The 17,569-nt window shown below is 36.8% G+C and overlaps 1 protein-coding gene across 3 annotated transcripts in view; it reads left to right on the forward strand.

Annotated features, from left to right (window-relative positions):
- Positions 1-582: 582 nt before the first annotated feature.
- Positions 583-17,569, forward strand: part of gab1 (GRB2-associated binding protein 1) — a 46,668-nt gene continuing 29,681 nt past the window's right edge. The window contains exon 1 of one of the 3 annotated variants that reach the window (XM_055019864.1): positions 583-804. The gene's annotated coding sequence lies outside the window, so the exon portion shown is untranslated. Of the gene's footprint in view, positions 805-7,290; positions 7,616-13,721; positions 14,120-17,569 lie in introns of those variants that run through there. The other 2 variants (XM_055019866.1, XM_055019865.1) reach the window with 2 other exon arrangements.

Consider the following 17,569-nt stretch of genomic DNA (forward strand, 5'->3'; position numbering starts at 1 on the left):
CGTAACATTGTAAACTCTGAACCAAAGGAATTTGTAACTGTGTAAGATAATGTAGACAATGTTCTTTAATAAAATAATAAATTAACAATTTATTGAAGCTGGGATGTAAACATTTTTTGGCAGTATGAGATTTGTTTACATCAGCAATATTCTGCTAATGTTGATAAAACACAATTTAGGATTTTCATTAAATAAAAAACAATTAAAAACACTTATGAATGAATTTGTCACGTATCATCCAACTACTTCCTGTGGTCTTCTTTGTGGTTTGGGTCAGTGGTAACGTTCAGCTGTTGATCACGTGTGAAAAAAGTTGTGTTCAGTTTTATTGGTTAGCTTTTATGCTAAGATATTTTTCTTGCATTTGCAAAGCATCTCATGCAGCCAAGGGCGAAGAAAAGCAACATCATTCATATTAGCTTTTATGCTAACACTAGACACTGGTGATTGCAAATCAGCCAATCAAGGAGCTTCAAGAGCAGAGGAAAGAAAACCATCAATATTAGCTTCTATGCTAATCCAGTAGCCCAAAGAATGGAGAAAACACACACACACACTGAGAAAAGCAAAGAGATGCAGCAGAGACCCCTGCTCTCTGAGACGAATCATTTTGGGGACTGATTGGAAGCTGTGAGGACCTCTCTTTCTTTTTGCCGGCATTCCAAGGAACTTTCACATGTTCGCCGCTTCCTGTGTTTTGCTCTTTTTCTTGACATGTCCTGGAAAACTGGAATATCTTACTTAAATTTTCCATAACATTCAACAAATGGGACTTTGAGGAGCCACTTGTGGTAAAACTCAAAGGTGGGTCAGATTTCTTTACTTGACATTGAAATGCTGTTTGGTGAATTTATGAAACACCGCTCTTTCTCCCTATTTTTTCTTCTTCTGATCTCAAAGGACTGAACTTGATTAACCAGATGAAGATTTATAGCAAAACGTGGTTCCTTTACTGTGTTGAGTTTCAGATGTTTGAAGTGTTAAAGGGAGTTATGAGGCATTTTGATGAGTGGATTAGGTTACAGGTGGTAAGCAAAGCAAGAAGATAACGAGCAATTTTGAAAGATTTTATTCTTTATTACTAAAACTCTACAAACACTGGCTGGATAAAGACTTACAAACTATCACATTCATTTTTAGAAGAGGTCATGGTTTTGATATAATTTGTTTTAGTTTTATTTTTCTAAAACTACCAGTTAGTTTGACAGCTGGGATTTTTTCAAAACAATTATTGCACTAAAGCAAAATTACCAGTATCACATTTTTCTAAGACGTCCTATTTTATGTCAACAGAACTGAAAGCTCATGAATGATTGTATTATATTTCATTTTTCTCACTTGGTAACAGATTGTTCCTAAACACAAAGGTTAACCTCTTAGTAAAATTTCCTAAAACTTAAACATAAATGAAACTCCATCATGCCTATACTGAAACTAATTTGTCCAATGTCTCATATTAAACTTTAACCTTTTCCACACTAAACTAAAGGCCAATAAGTAACCCAAAAGAACAGAAAAACATTTTCTCTTCTTACAGCTTGTTCTTGAGGTATATTCAGTGTTTTTTATCTGAGAAATGGGAAGGTTGTGTGCTGCAGTGTGAGAAACCTATGAGGACTACCATTAAAATTTAATTCTTGAAGTCTGAAGTGCCCTGTTCATGTTCTAGCAGGTCTTAGAGAGAGAACAATTTCTATGTTCTCATTATATTTTGGAGTACAAGTGGTTTGTAGGTTGTCAGACAGCAAAGACGACTGATGGAGTAACTGGGGAGTTCTTGTGACGGTTTTAGTTGTATCTTTAAATAATGTTCCACAATATAGCGCATATATTGCAATATCGGTGTGTTCACTATTCCTATTGTAAAAAACTGGAGTGCAATAATTGTCAACTATTATTTTCCAATATATATTTAGCCTTTTGGACCAGATGCTCCCAGGGAGCACAATTTACATCATCCAAAATGCCAAAGGTCACAGAGTGATGGAACCAGCTGAAAAAGGGGAAAGAAAAAATAGGTAAAGACCTGGGCTGTTATCTTCTGCAGTAGTGCCAAGATGTTTCCCACTGAACTTATTTATGCATATTAGGGTGTATCCCTTGAAGTATATCTGGTGCAGAAGGAGCATGCTGTGGGATTTCCTCCTTCTGAACCTCTGAAGTGCTTTTGGTATCAGGAGATGCCCTCGTTCAGAAAGTCTTGCTGACCTCTCATCTTTTCAATTGCAAAAATATTTCCTGATTAAAAAACTTTGCCTGACGCATTGCTTATAATTCCAGTGACCAGTGTGACAGCAAAGCACAGATTTATTCTCTAGATCAACATCAAAACCCTGAGATATTTGATTACACACAAGCAGGTGCACAATTGAGGTCCATGCAGACCTGGAGGAAGTTGTGAGTTTGCGTGTTCAGGCCACAGCAGGTGAGTTGTTCATAATTCAAGTGCAAGCGTTTAATTTCATTGTTGTATGTTGTCACTGGGGCATAGTGTTTTTGTTTTTGTCATTGTGGGAAAAAAGTTACTTGTATTCATCTGCTTGAGGTGTTGCGACTTAATACAGCCTCTGTTCAGCTTGTTGAATACTAATTAAACTGGATGAAAATTAAGCCCAATTGAATATGTCATAATTTTGATAACTGACAACTATAAGTAGATTATGATTGGATTTTGTTAGTGTTTGCAGTTCAATTGGGTTTTTGTTGCCTAGTCTGCCAGAATGACTGGTGACTTTCAATTTATTTCTCCATAATAAAGGAAAATTGTTTTGACAAAAATATTTAACTTGCTCCAGGTTATGCATAGCTCCTTTTTTATTGCCTCTGATGTAAACTTTGCCTTCAGTGTTAAGGACTTGAAGGAAGATTGTGTGAGTTCATCTTGTCAGCAGTGAAGGAACCTTATGATCATGTGAACCTAGTCTGCTTCCAGAAGAATGTGTTGCATTTTAAGGATGCAGCTTTGGCAACCAGAGGGAAAGAAGAAAAAAAAAAGGTTCTGTATAAAAATGTCAAGGTTGTGGAGGAACAAAGCGTGCCCTGCTGGATACATAGATGGAAATGCAATAGGAGAAACTGTGGGAATGTAGTAAACTTTGTTTCAGGGAGGAACATGTCTTGAAGTCAGCTGAGCTTCTTTTATCTGTAGCACAGCTTTAGTTCCCATGGCTCTGTGTAGGCTGCCATCTGTACGTACAAACCGTCCTCAGAGTGTGCTGATTGAATAGAGCACTGTATGAAAAAGCCTAATTGAGAACATTGAGTCTGGGAATGATTTTCAGCATCAGTTCCCATCAGTTATAGTCAGGGAGGAATCATAATGTTTTTCCAACGCATTAGCCAGAGAGACGCTCTGTTTTTATCTTTTGTCAAAGAAACAATTAAACCAGAATGCATCGTGATTAATAGTCCGTCTTTGATCAGATTTTCAGTAAACTCAAGATGAAAGACAAAAAAATGCAAAAATAATGCATGAAAGATTTATTCTGCATATTTAAGTTTACCAAAACACCTGAGAGGAAACTGTCTTCATCTTTCAATAAACTCACATTTTTTCCTACATAGTTTAAAAAAAATGTTTATGCACCCTAGAGGTCATAAGATGGAGTAAATTTTGCTGCATTTACAGAAACTTTTTAATGAAATTGAGACCTAATTAAGTTAAGTTAGTGGTAAAAATTAAAGACTTATGATTACCATGTTGTATCAGTGTGAACACATATTTTGTACAGTAATTGTTCATTGGTAGGAGTCTGGCAGCATGCTACATCATATCGTTTCAGTATTGGCCCTGCTTTGCATTCTCTAAATATATCAGATTTTTCACTGCGTTCTATAGGTAAACACACAGATTTATTTATTTCAAAACTCAGCTTTTCTCCTGGCGAAGGCATTCTTGTTGTGAATTTTGGCCTGTATTACTGGACTTAAGATGAAGAATAAATTATTGATTTCAACTTTTCTTCAGGAGCCTGAATGTTTTGGGTTAAAACTGGTATTTCAGGATCAAAAGTAGGAATTTAAATGTTAATAGTGCACACAGTGTATCATAGATTTGTTGCAATCGGTACATACCAATGGCTGATATGAAGTTGAAATTCTTTCGTGTTATTTGTTCATATTTATTGTGATGGCAATAAATTAATATTTATTTCAATAAATGGGGCTATCAGAATCCACAGGTGTGCAGGCACACACCCACAGAAGCCAGTTGAGAAGTAAGGACGAATTAATAGTTTAGCTGCAGAAACAATGCAGCATTCCTTTCTGCTTATGATGCGTTTGAGAAATTCCACAAGCTCCTCAGTGGCTGTGAATCAGCGTATGGTGAAACGACACAGGAGCGCATACACAGGGCATGACTTCCAAGGTATGTGTTGACACTACACACACTCTCTTTCAGCTGAAAGTAAAGCAACATCAACTGAATGCGATACCAGAGAGTGGAGGTGTGCGCCAGTTTCAGGGGACTGGTTTTAAATGGAGGCGTGCCATTTTAATTTGGCTGGGAGACAAGCCCAGGCATGTCTTAAGACACAACACCTAGCATGGGACACAGAGCAGCACGATTGGAAGCTTTGTTGAAGAATCATTTACAAAGGAGAACAACTGCAGAGCTCTGCAAAAGTAATCACACTTCTGGAATCTTTGATCATTTTAAAGTCCCAGAAGTTGTTTTTTAATAAGGATTTGAAATGACACGACAACTTAGCATTATTTTGAAAGTAGAATGAAAAATTCTACAGCTGCAGATTGGCTTTGCACATTTACAGATTGTAACTTCTTATAGCTTAATGTCAGTCAATTTAGATGATGAGCATCTCCAAATTAAAATTTTTAAATCTTACTTCTCAGATTTAGGCTGGAACTTTGACTAGGTCATTCAGAGATTTTACCAGCATTTCTCTGAGAAGTAGCTTGTATAATTAGCTCAGTAGACGTGCAGTTCCACCAGATGTTTGCTAATTGCTGCTGACTAGTCTGAAGGAGCTGAGTTAGGGAGGGTTGCTCGGTGAGGAAAGAGCTCAGAAACTGTATCTCTGATTTTGAGCTGTGCAAAAATTAAATCCCAGGACAAGAGAGAGCAGCTTTGTTGTCCTTCACTGTTTGCGGCTGTAGTTTGTGCATCAGATTTACAGGGGTACTGGAAACATGTGAATACGAAGGTTCCGGGTGGATTTTTGCATATTGGACAACAAAAAAAGTGACTTAGTCAGTGAAAATGTTTAACACATTAAAATATTCATAATTAATCTAAATTAATTTCCAATAAAATTCCAGCCATCCTTTTTGAATATTGTCAATCCAGATCATGTTGCAAGGAACCTGGAAGCCTCTGAAGGTTTATCTTTTGCTGAGCTATCAGGCACCACTTTTTTATTGCAGCACAGGCATGTTATCAGAGTCCATTTCCTTATTATATGCTCAGTATCTCAAGCCATTTCCTCATGGACTGACTCTTGCAAGAGAGCTGCTAATCAGATCATGTCCGAAGCAACCTCTCCTAGCCACTTAATGTGATTTTGAATCATTTTCATTGGAGTGATTGGATTAGACTGCTGTTGCTCACTTCATGGAGCATGATGGGGTTTGATGCACCTGCAGTGAAGCCCAGGACGGCACAACACTGTAAGAAAAACACTCTTTCTGTGGGTTGATCAGAGAGAAAAGAATATTAACATACTGTGTCACAAGTAAGCAAAGCATTCATACATTAACACACATGCACCCACACTCTCCCACAGATGGTTTTTACGCCTGACTGTAGAGTCATCCTTCTCACTATGCAGTGATCCACGCCTGCAGAAAGCAGAGGACCACTTTGGATCTGCAGCTTGTGAAGAGGAACAAAAGCATATGCATTCATCTCTGAATGCTTGTTGTATTTGTTTTTATTATTATTTATGAACTATTTTAGATTATTTTAAATGTGTGAGGTTTCCCTGCAGGGTCTAGCAAATAAAATTTCAAAGTCTAGAATATGTGATGCTTTGTAAAATGTGCTTCATTTGTTCTGCATGTTGGGTAACGTGTTATCTCATAACAAAACGGTAAAGCTCAGGATGCAGGGCAGTAAACAGACCCTTCTAAAATAATTTCTCATGTAACATTTAGATTTTTCTGCAAACTCACTACAGAAATCAGATTTTGAATCGGGCTTATTGTAGTTTGGTTCGACAACAGAAATCAAAACATTCTTGTTGCATGATCTACATTGAACCTCTTTATATTTTCAGTTCAGTATTAACAGATTTTTATTTTTTTTTTCTTCTGAGGAACATTACTCAGAATATTTGTGGAAGATTTGCCTGTTTGCAGACTTCTTTCATAGAGGTTATCTAAAGTATCTTAAAGAAAATGCAGCTTGGGTAGTTGAAATACCTAATTAAATTCATATTTGACTGGTGCTTGCAAAGGAGCCAATTAAGGAGCTCCATTCATTTTCCTTGTTGCTGATTGGCTGTTCTCCCAACTATGGAGATATGCAATACTAGATATTTACGTATGTAGTAGTGCTAAGACCTATTAATGCATATTAAGGTATATTTGGTGTCTCATCTAATAAAATAGGCAGTTGTATAGCCTGGAATGTCAGAAAAAAAAAGTACTGTAATTAGTAGACTTTCTTGTTCATTTTTCCTATTAATAATGACAGCATAATAATGATTTCTAACAAATCTCTTCGGTTCTGTAGGAAAGGAGAGTGTCAGAGGTGAAAAGGTCAAATTTTAAGGTTTGGTTCACTCGACAGTAAAAAAGCACTTATCTCAAACAACAAATCAAGATAATTTGACACTTATATTTAACTTTAATTGCAAAGTATTTTAGGCTGTTAAGTCAAGTGAATAAAACTACACCCAAAACTATTCATACCCTTGGCAAATTTGGCTAATCAGCTATTTTCCTGTTCGATGATCGATCTTTGGTGATGAGCTCCAGTTTTTGAGACTGGAAGGCCTCATTTCAATCACTCTAATCTTTAGCTTTCTTTTCAAATTCTCTATCAGAAGTCGCCAAAACATTATTTTAACATTATTATAAGAAATACATCTGTAAAGTCAAACACGTTGTTTCTAAGTTGACCTATTTTCCAAACGTTTATCTAGATCTTAAACTTATTAAATTATGTAAATATAACACAAAATGTCAGTTTTAAGATGCACATTTTATGGTCTTTAAAAATTGTCCTGAAAATTGCAGAAACATTGAAACAAGCTGTGAACTGACAGTGGGGCAGAACCCGCTTTGGCATGCGGAACAGCCTGTTGAGCAGCGGGAGATATTTTTGGTTCTTCTCACCTATCTTAAGCCGGCCTCTCCAAGGTGTTCTGTATTGCAGAGGGCCGTGTGTTTCAGGGGGCTGTGGTGGGCATTTGTTGCCAGGGGAGGTGATGTGTTATTTTCAGTCCATTGTGTCTACTTCCTGTGGGTCATGGGTTATTGGAGCTGGGTGTTGCAGACTTTGGAGAACAGGAGGAGGAGGGGGAGAGTCAGTGGAGTAGGCAGGAAAGTGGTCAGAGCAACTGGACAACAGTGACTGGTCAGCAACTTGGTTTCTTTGCTTGTTTTTCTGCTCTGCTTTTAGCTGAGCCACGCTTGGACTCTTCAGAATCAGGTAAAAGAAAATCTTCATATTGCTCACATGTAAGCTGGTCAATAGTTTAGGTAAAAATCACAATTAAAAATCATTTTGTGACTATCTTCAGTAGAGCAACTCCTTTTGAGGAGAGATATTGCATTTTAAAAATAAATTTTAAGGTTTCTACAAACAGCTTTGTTGGGATTCCAGTACGAAATGGTGATGTTATTTCTCTCTGTCTCTACAAGAAAAGGCGCTTTGATCATTGCATTTGTAGAAAAAGCTCTACAAAATATTTGGTTACTGTAGTTTAGAATTGATATCTTTTATTTACCAAGAATAAGACATGACAGCTGCCTTTACTATAAATGAAGGGCTTGGACATGTGCTGCATAACAATAACAAACCAACAGAGTAGAGTTTTTGACCACATGCAAAGTTTGTTGTCTGATTCGCGATCATAATCCAACTCCCGCTTTTTTGCACAGCGTGCCTTCAGCAGACCTATACAGGATAGATCCAGGTAACTGTTGAATGTTAACAGAGCTTCTAAAGTTAGAACCCGACAAACTCCCACAACACGACGGTGACAAAAGGAGGCAAAACAGGAAACCTTTTTGCACAGAATGTGTGTCGGGAACAGATGACCAGGAAGATAAAAACGCTAACAAAGTGGAAACTTCCACTCAGGGATGTTATTTTGCTTTGTGTGTTTTTTTTTCTATTCTTTTTTGTGTGTTTATAATTAAGCACCAAGTTGGATGAAACCTCCGTTTGGCTTCGGTTTAAAAGGCAAAGGGACGCGGTGAACCAATTCTGTTTTAGATGTTATAGGTAACCCAAGGTGCTTCTGTGCTCCTTCAGTCATACACGATGGGATGTTAATATTTAAACTTGCTCCACTGAAGTTAATGCTTCACCAGGAATCTGTGTTGTGAGGCTGGTTTAACCCACCGCGCTGCTACTGATTGGCTCGTCTCTTCCTTGTGCACTCATCTGTTACTCCTACCCCACATATTTCCTCTTAATATCCATCTCTGCATCAGACTGACTGGCTGAAGCTTATCAGCGATACAGAATGATGATGGTTTCTGTTCTCACACCACAAGGAAGAGTTGGTGCCCTGTTTTTGTCTACAGCTTTCACACAACAACAATGTTGTCTTGAGCTGTGCTGACTAAAGAGAGACGACAGGACCTCAGCAAGAATTACCTGAATGATCTGATGCTTTCTACAGAAGTATCTGGTAAACAGCAATATTTGATTTATTGATTTTTTTTGTAGTTAATTTAATTTAAACATTTTTCAGACAATATTGTTTGTTCTTGCTTGTGCTATGACAGATCCCAGCCACTTTGTGAGTTGGTCTAAAATTTACATTGTGGGAAATACTTTGGATAATCAGAGCTGTCTAATTATAGGTCACCTGTGAAAGCGTAGAGATTACCACCTGTTAATCCTTTACATAATGAGCAGAAGAAAAATGGCATGCTTGACTCATGGAGGTTGTATTTTTGTAGGACTGGGCTTCAGAGTAAACTTAGGCTGGTAAGAATTTTACAGCTGCACATGAAAGCTTAGAAACTGTGAGTTGGTAAACAGAAAAAGGGAGGAAAAGATTGTAAAAGGAAAAGACTAGAAACTGGCTTGGGTTCATGTGAATTGTGAAAAAATACTATATTTTCTGCTTTATCTTTGGTAACACTTTATTTGATGGGGTGTGCATAAGACTGACATGGCACTGTCATAAACATGACATACGGTGTCATGAATATGAAGGAGTCTTTATGGATGTCTATGACTGTTGTCATGAAGTGTCCGTTGATAAATAATGAGATTTTTAATGTAAAGTTGGTTTAAAAGTTGCATTAGAAGTCCCAACTTTCCATGACTTTGTAAACAATGCCACTTTAGGGCAACGTGCCATGTCAGTTTTGTGTACATCCCGTCAAATAAAGTGTTACCTTGCCTTTTTTGTCACAGTTCAGTTTTTTAAATCGCACAGATTTTAATATCTCTCAAACCTGAATGAATACATAATGTTCAATTTTCAACAGAAAAGAGAAACTATTCAGCCTGTTCTTACTTGACCTGATTACTGCCAATCTTTTTGAATCAAGAAGTACGTTGAATAGAACCTGTCTGACAACATGAGATAGGTTCACTAGTGACATAAAGGAATTTACTTACATTTATTCAGTCATGTAGGTTTGGATAGTTTTTCCTCCTTAATAATTGAAATCTCTTTCTTTGTATTTGTTTGAGTTGAAACACTTAAGTGTTTCAGAAGAAGAAGGAATCTCTGGGGGGTGAATACATTTACACAACACTGCACATTGTATATCATGAACAGATACGATATGAACTTAGTAAACGGTGATTTTTCTAACTATATCAGGTGTTTTCCATGCGAGTGTATCTGTTGAAAGTTTGTCTTCAGAAACCGTGCAGCTTCAAAGCTTCTAATAACCTCTTAACAGGAGTGGGCGTACGCTTGCATATTTTTTACAGTGTCTACAACAGATGTTGGTTAACCAGTTTATTTCTGGTCACACAGGAATGCACAAATGTTACCTTTAAACTACATGCCCCAGCTGCACAAAACAAGTGCCCTGCTTGGCCCCTTTTAGCTTATGCTGGCTCAGTTTCGTCACACAGCAGTGTTCTGTTCTGTGCATCCAAACACAATGTTACCAAGTCATGAACTATATTTGAATGAAGAAACCAAAATCTGGTGATTACTGCAAGCTTTCTGTAGCCTATTCACTATGGAACTGCATGACAATTATCTTAATTTGCTAGATCACATTAGAAAATACTACACTGACTTCTTTTGACTCACAGTCATTCATAGTTAGTAGTTTCAAAAAAGTCAATTTGACTTGGTAGTTCTTCATCACTTCAACTCATTGGCACAGATGCACTGACCTGACTTCTACCAGGTGATATTCATGTCTGTTTATTATTAAAGGCTGGCCTGCAAATTTCAACTGTGGCAATATGTACCCCAAGTGTTATAACACAAATAATCAGCTTTTAATGACATTCTGTTTTAATTTACAAACTACTTATATAAATTCAAGACAAAGTTTGCCAAGGCAAATGTTTATTGGTGAGTAAGCAGAGACACAACATGAGAACCCTCCACTAATCCAAGGTTTCACTCAGCATCCATTAGAAGATTTTGCACTGAGCTTGCTCTTGATGATAGATGCATTTAAACATGAGCTCATCCTTCTTCCAGCTGTCCTATAAGTAGCCTTATGATCACACCTGTAGATGTAGCTGTAAATGCTAATGTGTTGATGTCACCACTATCAAATTCTAGGTATAATTTAAACCTCTGTTCTTTTTTTCACTCAATTTGATTCAGTATTTACCCCAAAAGAAAATCAAGACATCAAAATAAATAAAAATGGTGCTGTGGGCAGCAAGAATCTCCAGTAGCAGTCAGTATTGCAACAAATCTACAGAGACAATATTTCACAGTAGCATGTCCTAGATCAGTGTTTCCCAACCCTGGTCCTCAAGGCAAACTGCCCTACATGTTTGAGAGGTTTCCCTGATTCAACTGATTACTGTTAATCAGTCATCAATTGAAATCAGCTGGACTGAAGCATGGAAATAACTAAAACATGCAGGGCAGTGTGCCTTGAGGACCAGGGTTGGGAAACCCTGTCCTAGATGAAGCCATCAGTTGTTTGCCAGGTCTGCTAATCCACCTCATTTTGCTTTTGCAGCCCCATTTAAATTTAGAAGAGATTTGTAAAATCTCTTAAAGTTAAAATCTCTTCTAAAGTTAACCAATTTAGGAGAGATTTGCAAATCTCTTCTAAATTTGAAGAAATTTAGATATATGTAAATATCTTTACAATGTTTGCAAATTGTCCAAATAAATATGAGAAAAAAGTCTACAAAAAAATAAATCGGAAATAGCATAACCGAGCTACTCCAACATGCTTTCACTGTGAGCAGTGCAGCTCTAAAACAAGACTGTAATGCTCCTGAGATTTATAGTGCAAAAAATCACCAGTACACATTAGTTTCTTTTTTTCTTTTTTTTTTAACTGAAAATTTTCTCCATTTTTTACTCCATCAGCTTTTTAAAGAACCAGAATTAAACTCCCAGTTTTTATTCTACTTATTTTGGATTTATTTTAACACAGTTGTCCAGGTCACGTCTGGCATTAACATCCTGATGAACTAGATTTGTGGTTTCACAATACTAGGACAAGCTAATTTATCTCATGTTTTTTTTTTCTGTCTGTCTTCTTAGTAAAGTTATATACAAAGTTTCTCATCATAAATAGGCTCTGCAAAGTGCTTCTTTTTTACTAAAATTTATAACAAAGGTTGATGCCCAGTTTAGGTGAAATTTTGCATGTCAAGCTTTCATTTCTGAGAAAATTAAGGCTTTAGCTCTTCAATAGCTGTGGTTCTGACCTGTGTGGGAGAAAGGTTGCTTACACACAAAGGGGCCATGTGATGTTCCAGTTTAACAAAGATTTGTTCTTGTTTCCTCCCAGAAAGGGATGAAATTAAGAGGCTGACACTGATTTGGAAACACAGCTACATTGTGGAGAAATAATAACTAACATGTTCAGAACCAGTTGGGAGTTAAAGGTTCTGGTGGTATTACTTAGGAAGATGCTTGAATTGGACACGGAGGCGCACACAGTGTTGTTACTTCTGATTGTTTGCCTGGGTGGTCCTATCTTTAGCATTACTCTTCTTCTACTCTATTTTTTTCCTTTGCTTTCTTTTGCCTCTCTGTTTAGGTATGGACTTTGTGTTTTTTCTTAAATTGTATAATTTCATTCTTGTGTACTTAGTTATTCAATAGCTCTTGGTTGTTGGGAATGTTTTGTTTAGCTCTGGACAGAATTGGAAAAGTTAACCAATTGAAATTGATGTAATTTAATCTAATTGTGTGTTTTCTTTACATCCTCCTTACAATTTGCCTCCATTAACTGTGGTACCAATCCTTGCATAAATCAGTCGAATTTTAAGACAGTTTCTGTCTCCACATATCTATATGCGGAGTGGAAAATGTGGACAAGATTGTGGAAACTAAGAAAACAAATGGTAGCAATTACTCTTACAGAGTTAATTTTCCAACATTGTAATGCACAGAGCTTAAATGGAATAAATAAAAAAATATATATATATTCTTAGATGGTGTTGCAGTATTACTAACTGCAAAACCATACAGCTAGTTTGTTTGAAACTATTGGATAATTAGTAATATCCTTAATTCAGTCTAATTTTACTCTAGGTCATTATACCTTCAGAAACTTTTCCAGCACACACCAATGCTGCCTGGGTTTCTAAAATTGTCTTAAGATAAACAAAACTTTCTAAATTATTTGTGTTTTGGCTTAATTATGGGAATTTATCATCTGCAGTTTTGTTTTTGGGGGATAGAAAAACTTGTTCTAATAAGATAAAAAATATGATTATATAGTTCTTGCATGCAAAACAGGATGATGAAAAGTTAATTAACCACATATGTCTTTGCACTGAGAAAAGTGTAAGTATGCAGAGTTTCTGCTTAGGCAGAATGGAAAAAATTAAAGTAGTTCACTGAACATTTAGAAATCATTTGTCTTTTACTATCTTTATGTTTTTGTTTCTGGCGAATAATCAGTATTTACTGAAAAAAGGAGGTCACTTTCACACCCCATTTCAAATTGACTGGACACACAAGCTCCTGCAGAATTGACATGGCAGAGGACTTACTGTCTTCAAGCTAATATGTCCTGACCGATCTCTCTCAGAAGAAGGACCAGTGACTTTTTGTCCGTCTGCACCGTCTGGGTCTATTAGTTTTTAACATGCTCTGTCACTTCTTGTTATGGCTGTTTCTTGACCTAAATGACCTCCTTTGAACAGCTATGACTGCAGCTTTGGGAGATGGGTTGCAGGGGAAGAGCTTTTTTGAAAGCTTTTCATGTTGGGGTGTCTGACATCTTTCTATTGACAGTGTGGACAGGATGCAGGGTAAAGAAATGAAAAGAGAAGCACAATTCTAAACCACAAGGAGAAACACAAGAGAAGGAATTTGGTTGTATTTAAGTGTTAGCTTAGATATTTGAAAGATGAACATTTTTCATCTGTCTGCCATTCGCTCTAATGCTTTGACACAGTCTTGTTTCAGACAAATAACTCTAAAAAATGCAATTCAAGCAATTCAGAATATCCCAAGACTTTAATATTAAACAAACAGGAAAGAAAACCAGTTTTCATTTTAACAAATCCGTTGTTATCTTGCTGGTTGACATAGACTTTTCTACCATGTCTAAGCTCAACCCTGATGATTTAGCTGTGGCGGCTCTCCTAGGGTCTGGGCCGACCCTGATTACGTTAAACAGGAAGTCAGAAGTGGGAGAGGTCACGAACTGCAGAACCCACAACACACTGCAACACTTGATAAAAGCCAAAAGGCGCAAATAACAACAACACAGCACACGCTCCTACTCACTGCCATTAACTGAATTACGTCAAAACAGACAGCGACTGCTCTGGGAATGACATTTACGGGTGAGCTCATTGTACTTTAGTCACTCTCTAAAAGATTTATTTCATGTATAATGTTCTAAATGCTGCTTTTGTCTTGACAGTTGAAGATTTATTGTAAATTTAAAGGTAACATGATGACTCTTGCAGTTGAAGTTGACGGTTTGCTATGAATCTTACCAGAAAAACTGAAGAAAAACTCATGCAGAGGGTTTTTAGATTGAAAGAGTTTATTTGCAGTGTATCTATTGCAGTGAGACTCCATCCATCATCTGGATTGGCGGGCATAACTGTATAATACATGTGAATAATTACAAACCAAATGACCTTGAGGCCACAGACTTAAGGTAGCATTAGCTTTCTGCTTGCTAAATGTTAGTGTGAGATACGGAGATATGTTATGGAAATCCCTTTGGCTTCCAGCAGGAGGCGTTCGATGACGCATTGCTTAGCCAAAGGCCATGCGTTCTTGCTTGTTAACCGCCCTCTCTTGTGCTTATGGATGTAAAAATAGCAACTTAGCAAGAATCCCAATCCTGCCCTGCTAACAAAGACTGATTTATTCAAGTTGTGACACAAAACATAGAGGAGCTTTTGTCCTTCCCCTTCTTTCCTCACTGCAGATCTCGTCACATAGGCCATGGGTGCTAAAATCTCTGACGTTCCAAAGCCTCTCTTAAAACAGCTTTTCTACAGTTCTGGCTCAGGAACCTCAAGTTGAACTGAACTGAATGAAAATAGACTTAAAAATTTGTTTTCACCATATTTGTGTAAAATATTTTTTTACAGCCTTCTGCATCAGCAAATTAAATTATGTAATATTCCGGTATTTAGCCGAATATCTTAAAATGTCAAACTCATTCTTTTACTGTATACCATGTAAAATGGTGGATTATTACTGCTTTGTATACATGATTTCCCCTCAGAATAACTTGCTAAGCCCGGTGGTTAGCAAGTAAACCAGCAGTCAGTTTTTATGTTAAATGCTAAAACTTCTCAGGACAACATTGTAATGTGCCAGGACAGTAACCAGAGTTACTTATTGGCGCTCTTGAAGATCAGAGAAAATGTATATAAAATATATATATATAACTGAATCTGCAATCATTTTTTTTTTTTTTTAAGATTGCTGATTGGCCAGAAAACTGCAATTGGTGCATCGCTAAAAATGTGCTTTTTGTCTTTGTTCAGCTTATCTTCATCGTCATTTTTGTTGTGATGTAAAACATTCAGGTGTAACAAAAAAACAGGAGTAATCTTTGAGGAAGCAAATACTTTTTTATGTCATAATGCTGTAGAAATAAAAGAACCTGTCATCCAAACAGCACATAGTCTTGTTTATTTCTGAACCTAATGTATTCTGTATGACGATTTTTGCCTGATAAGGAGTAACACATATTCTTTATCATCTAAATCTTGACCTTCTCTGCATCAACTTCACCCCACGCATATTGCACCCAGTCTCTTCGTTCTCAGTGTGTGTGCATGTTTTCCTGAGGAACCAACAGAGAAGCTGTCCTAGTCAAAGATGAGTCAGTACAGCTGGGGTGCAGGTCACTTAACCACAGCCCACTCAGATGGGACAGATGGCTCAGCCAGTCGCATGCTGATACATCTTAACTGTACATTCAGGTCTTTGTTTTTGAAGAGAAGAGAGCTATCAATTCATCAAAAAAACACGTTGAAAAGGTTAAAAATGAAACCAAGCCCCCTTCAAAAAACATTATTTTTGTTTAAATCAATTACATTTTCATGAAATTGCAGTTAGTAGGAAATGGTGCTTTGTGACTCATAAGAAGTTCCTTAGTGCTGTTAGTTCTAGTGGAGAAACTAATCTGTTCACACTCAAGAGTTGAAAGCTATCTGACCTTTATTCTGACCTTTTAATGTCTTCTGGGATTGATTGGTGTGAAGTAATACCTTTTTGATTAATTTCTGCACATTAGAAAGCTAGATATTGAACACAACTTGCTGCATTTTTTCTCTAGTCCAGGAAATCACAGTCCGAGATATAACTGCCACATGGATATTAGTTGTTGCTATAACTACAAATCCCAGGGTGCAGTAAAACAGCCACAACAGCATATTTGTGCATTCAGTTTGTAACTAATTGCATTTTTCCAGTTGTCTGCCAACAATACAACACAAGTTCCCAGATGATGATGATGTTCATTTATCGGAAGTTGGAAGTCTCTCCTGGTTGCCCTGGGTTCAAAATGCAATATGGCTGCCATTGTTTCAAAATTTAACGTTAATATCAAATTAATTTCTAATTTAAATGTAAATTTTCACTTCCAACTTTCTGCTGAGGGCTCACTCATTCTCTGCTTTTCACCATGTGTGACCCAAAATATTTTTCCTTTTCAGGATACTTTTGCTAGGAAGTAGAGCAGTTTATGGGGCTTCTATTCAAATATGTAAATATTTTTCCACATTCATAAACTGCACCAAAACTATAACCTTCCATCTCTAAATGCATGCATTCTGGTCTCCAAATGCATCAGCCAAAACTATGGATGCCCAATATGGCTGCATTAGCATCGGTATTGGCTGATTTTAGTTATTTTTAACATATTGATATCAGTCCAATATAAACCAGGCAAACATTAATAACAAATTTTTTTGCCCCTTTTTTTAATTTTATTGCCTGTTTGTGTTTTGGGATGGGGGGAGGTTGGGCATGTGGTATTTGTTTGGTCATGTGACTGCGATGGTGATGCAAAGCAGGAATTTGGGGATCTTTAAGTGTCCTTAATTTTTTGCTGTTATTTTGTATAAAATATTTATAAATAAAGAAATCAAGCTGGTTGCTAAAAATACTCAGTTTTTATTATTTTTTTTGTTAAACATTAATTGCAGAGCAGCTGAATCATACAGATTTTTGTTGTCTTCAAAGCACTTTAAATGATTTGCAATTGTACACAGCATTGGGAAAACAGCACCAGATTGAGGGTCTACATTCAGCAGTGGTACTTAAAACATTTACTGGGCATCGAAAACCACTCAAACCATGTTTTATTACTTGTTACATGGCCAAAACACCGCCTTATTTAAGTGACTACTTCTGACATGTTTTGTCATTTAGTCACATGGCCACAAAAGATGAAGTTGTGTAGCTCAGTAGTCTGTGATGACTGCATGTTGGCATTAATGCACTTTAAGACCTTTTATGCTCCATTAAACTGTCCAACCTATGAATTACAATTCAGCTTTTAAGAGCTGTAAAACCGGAGACTGAGAGCCCAATTAGTGTAGAGCAGTTAATTAGCTACTGGTTTTATGTATTTATTTTTATTTTGCATTTTTCATTCCCACTTGTGACTGATTGATTAGACTGGTTTGTAATTTCTTTGTCTTTAAGCAGTTGCATATTTAAAGAAATTCGCACGTTTTGAATTTCTTCATACTTTGTGGCTCTTGCTTTGACTTTGGCAAATAAGGTTGACTTGCATTTCTTCCTCCTCCATATGGGAA

The sequence above is a fragment of the Poeciliopsis prolifica genome, unplaced genomic scaffold (assembly GCF_027474105.1).
Source record: "Poeciliopsis prolifica strain line A6 unplaced genomic scaffold, Auburn_PproV2 SCAFFOLD064, whole genome shotgun sequence".
NCBI classification, from domain to species: domain Eukaryota; kingdom Metazoa; phylum Chordata; class Actinopteri; order Cyprinodontiformes; family Poeciliidae; genus Poeciliopsis; species Poeciliopsis prolifica.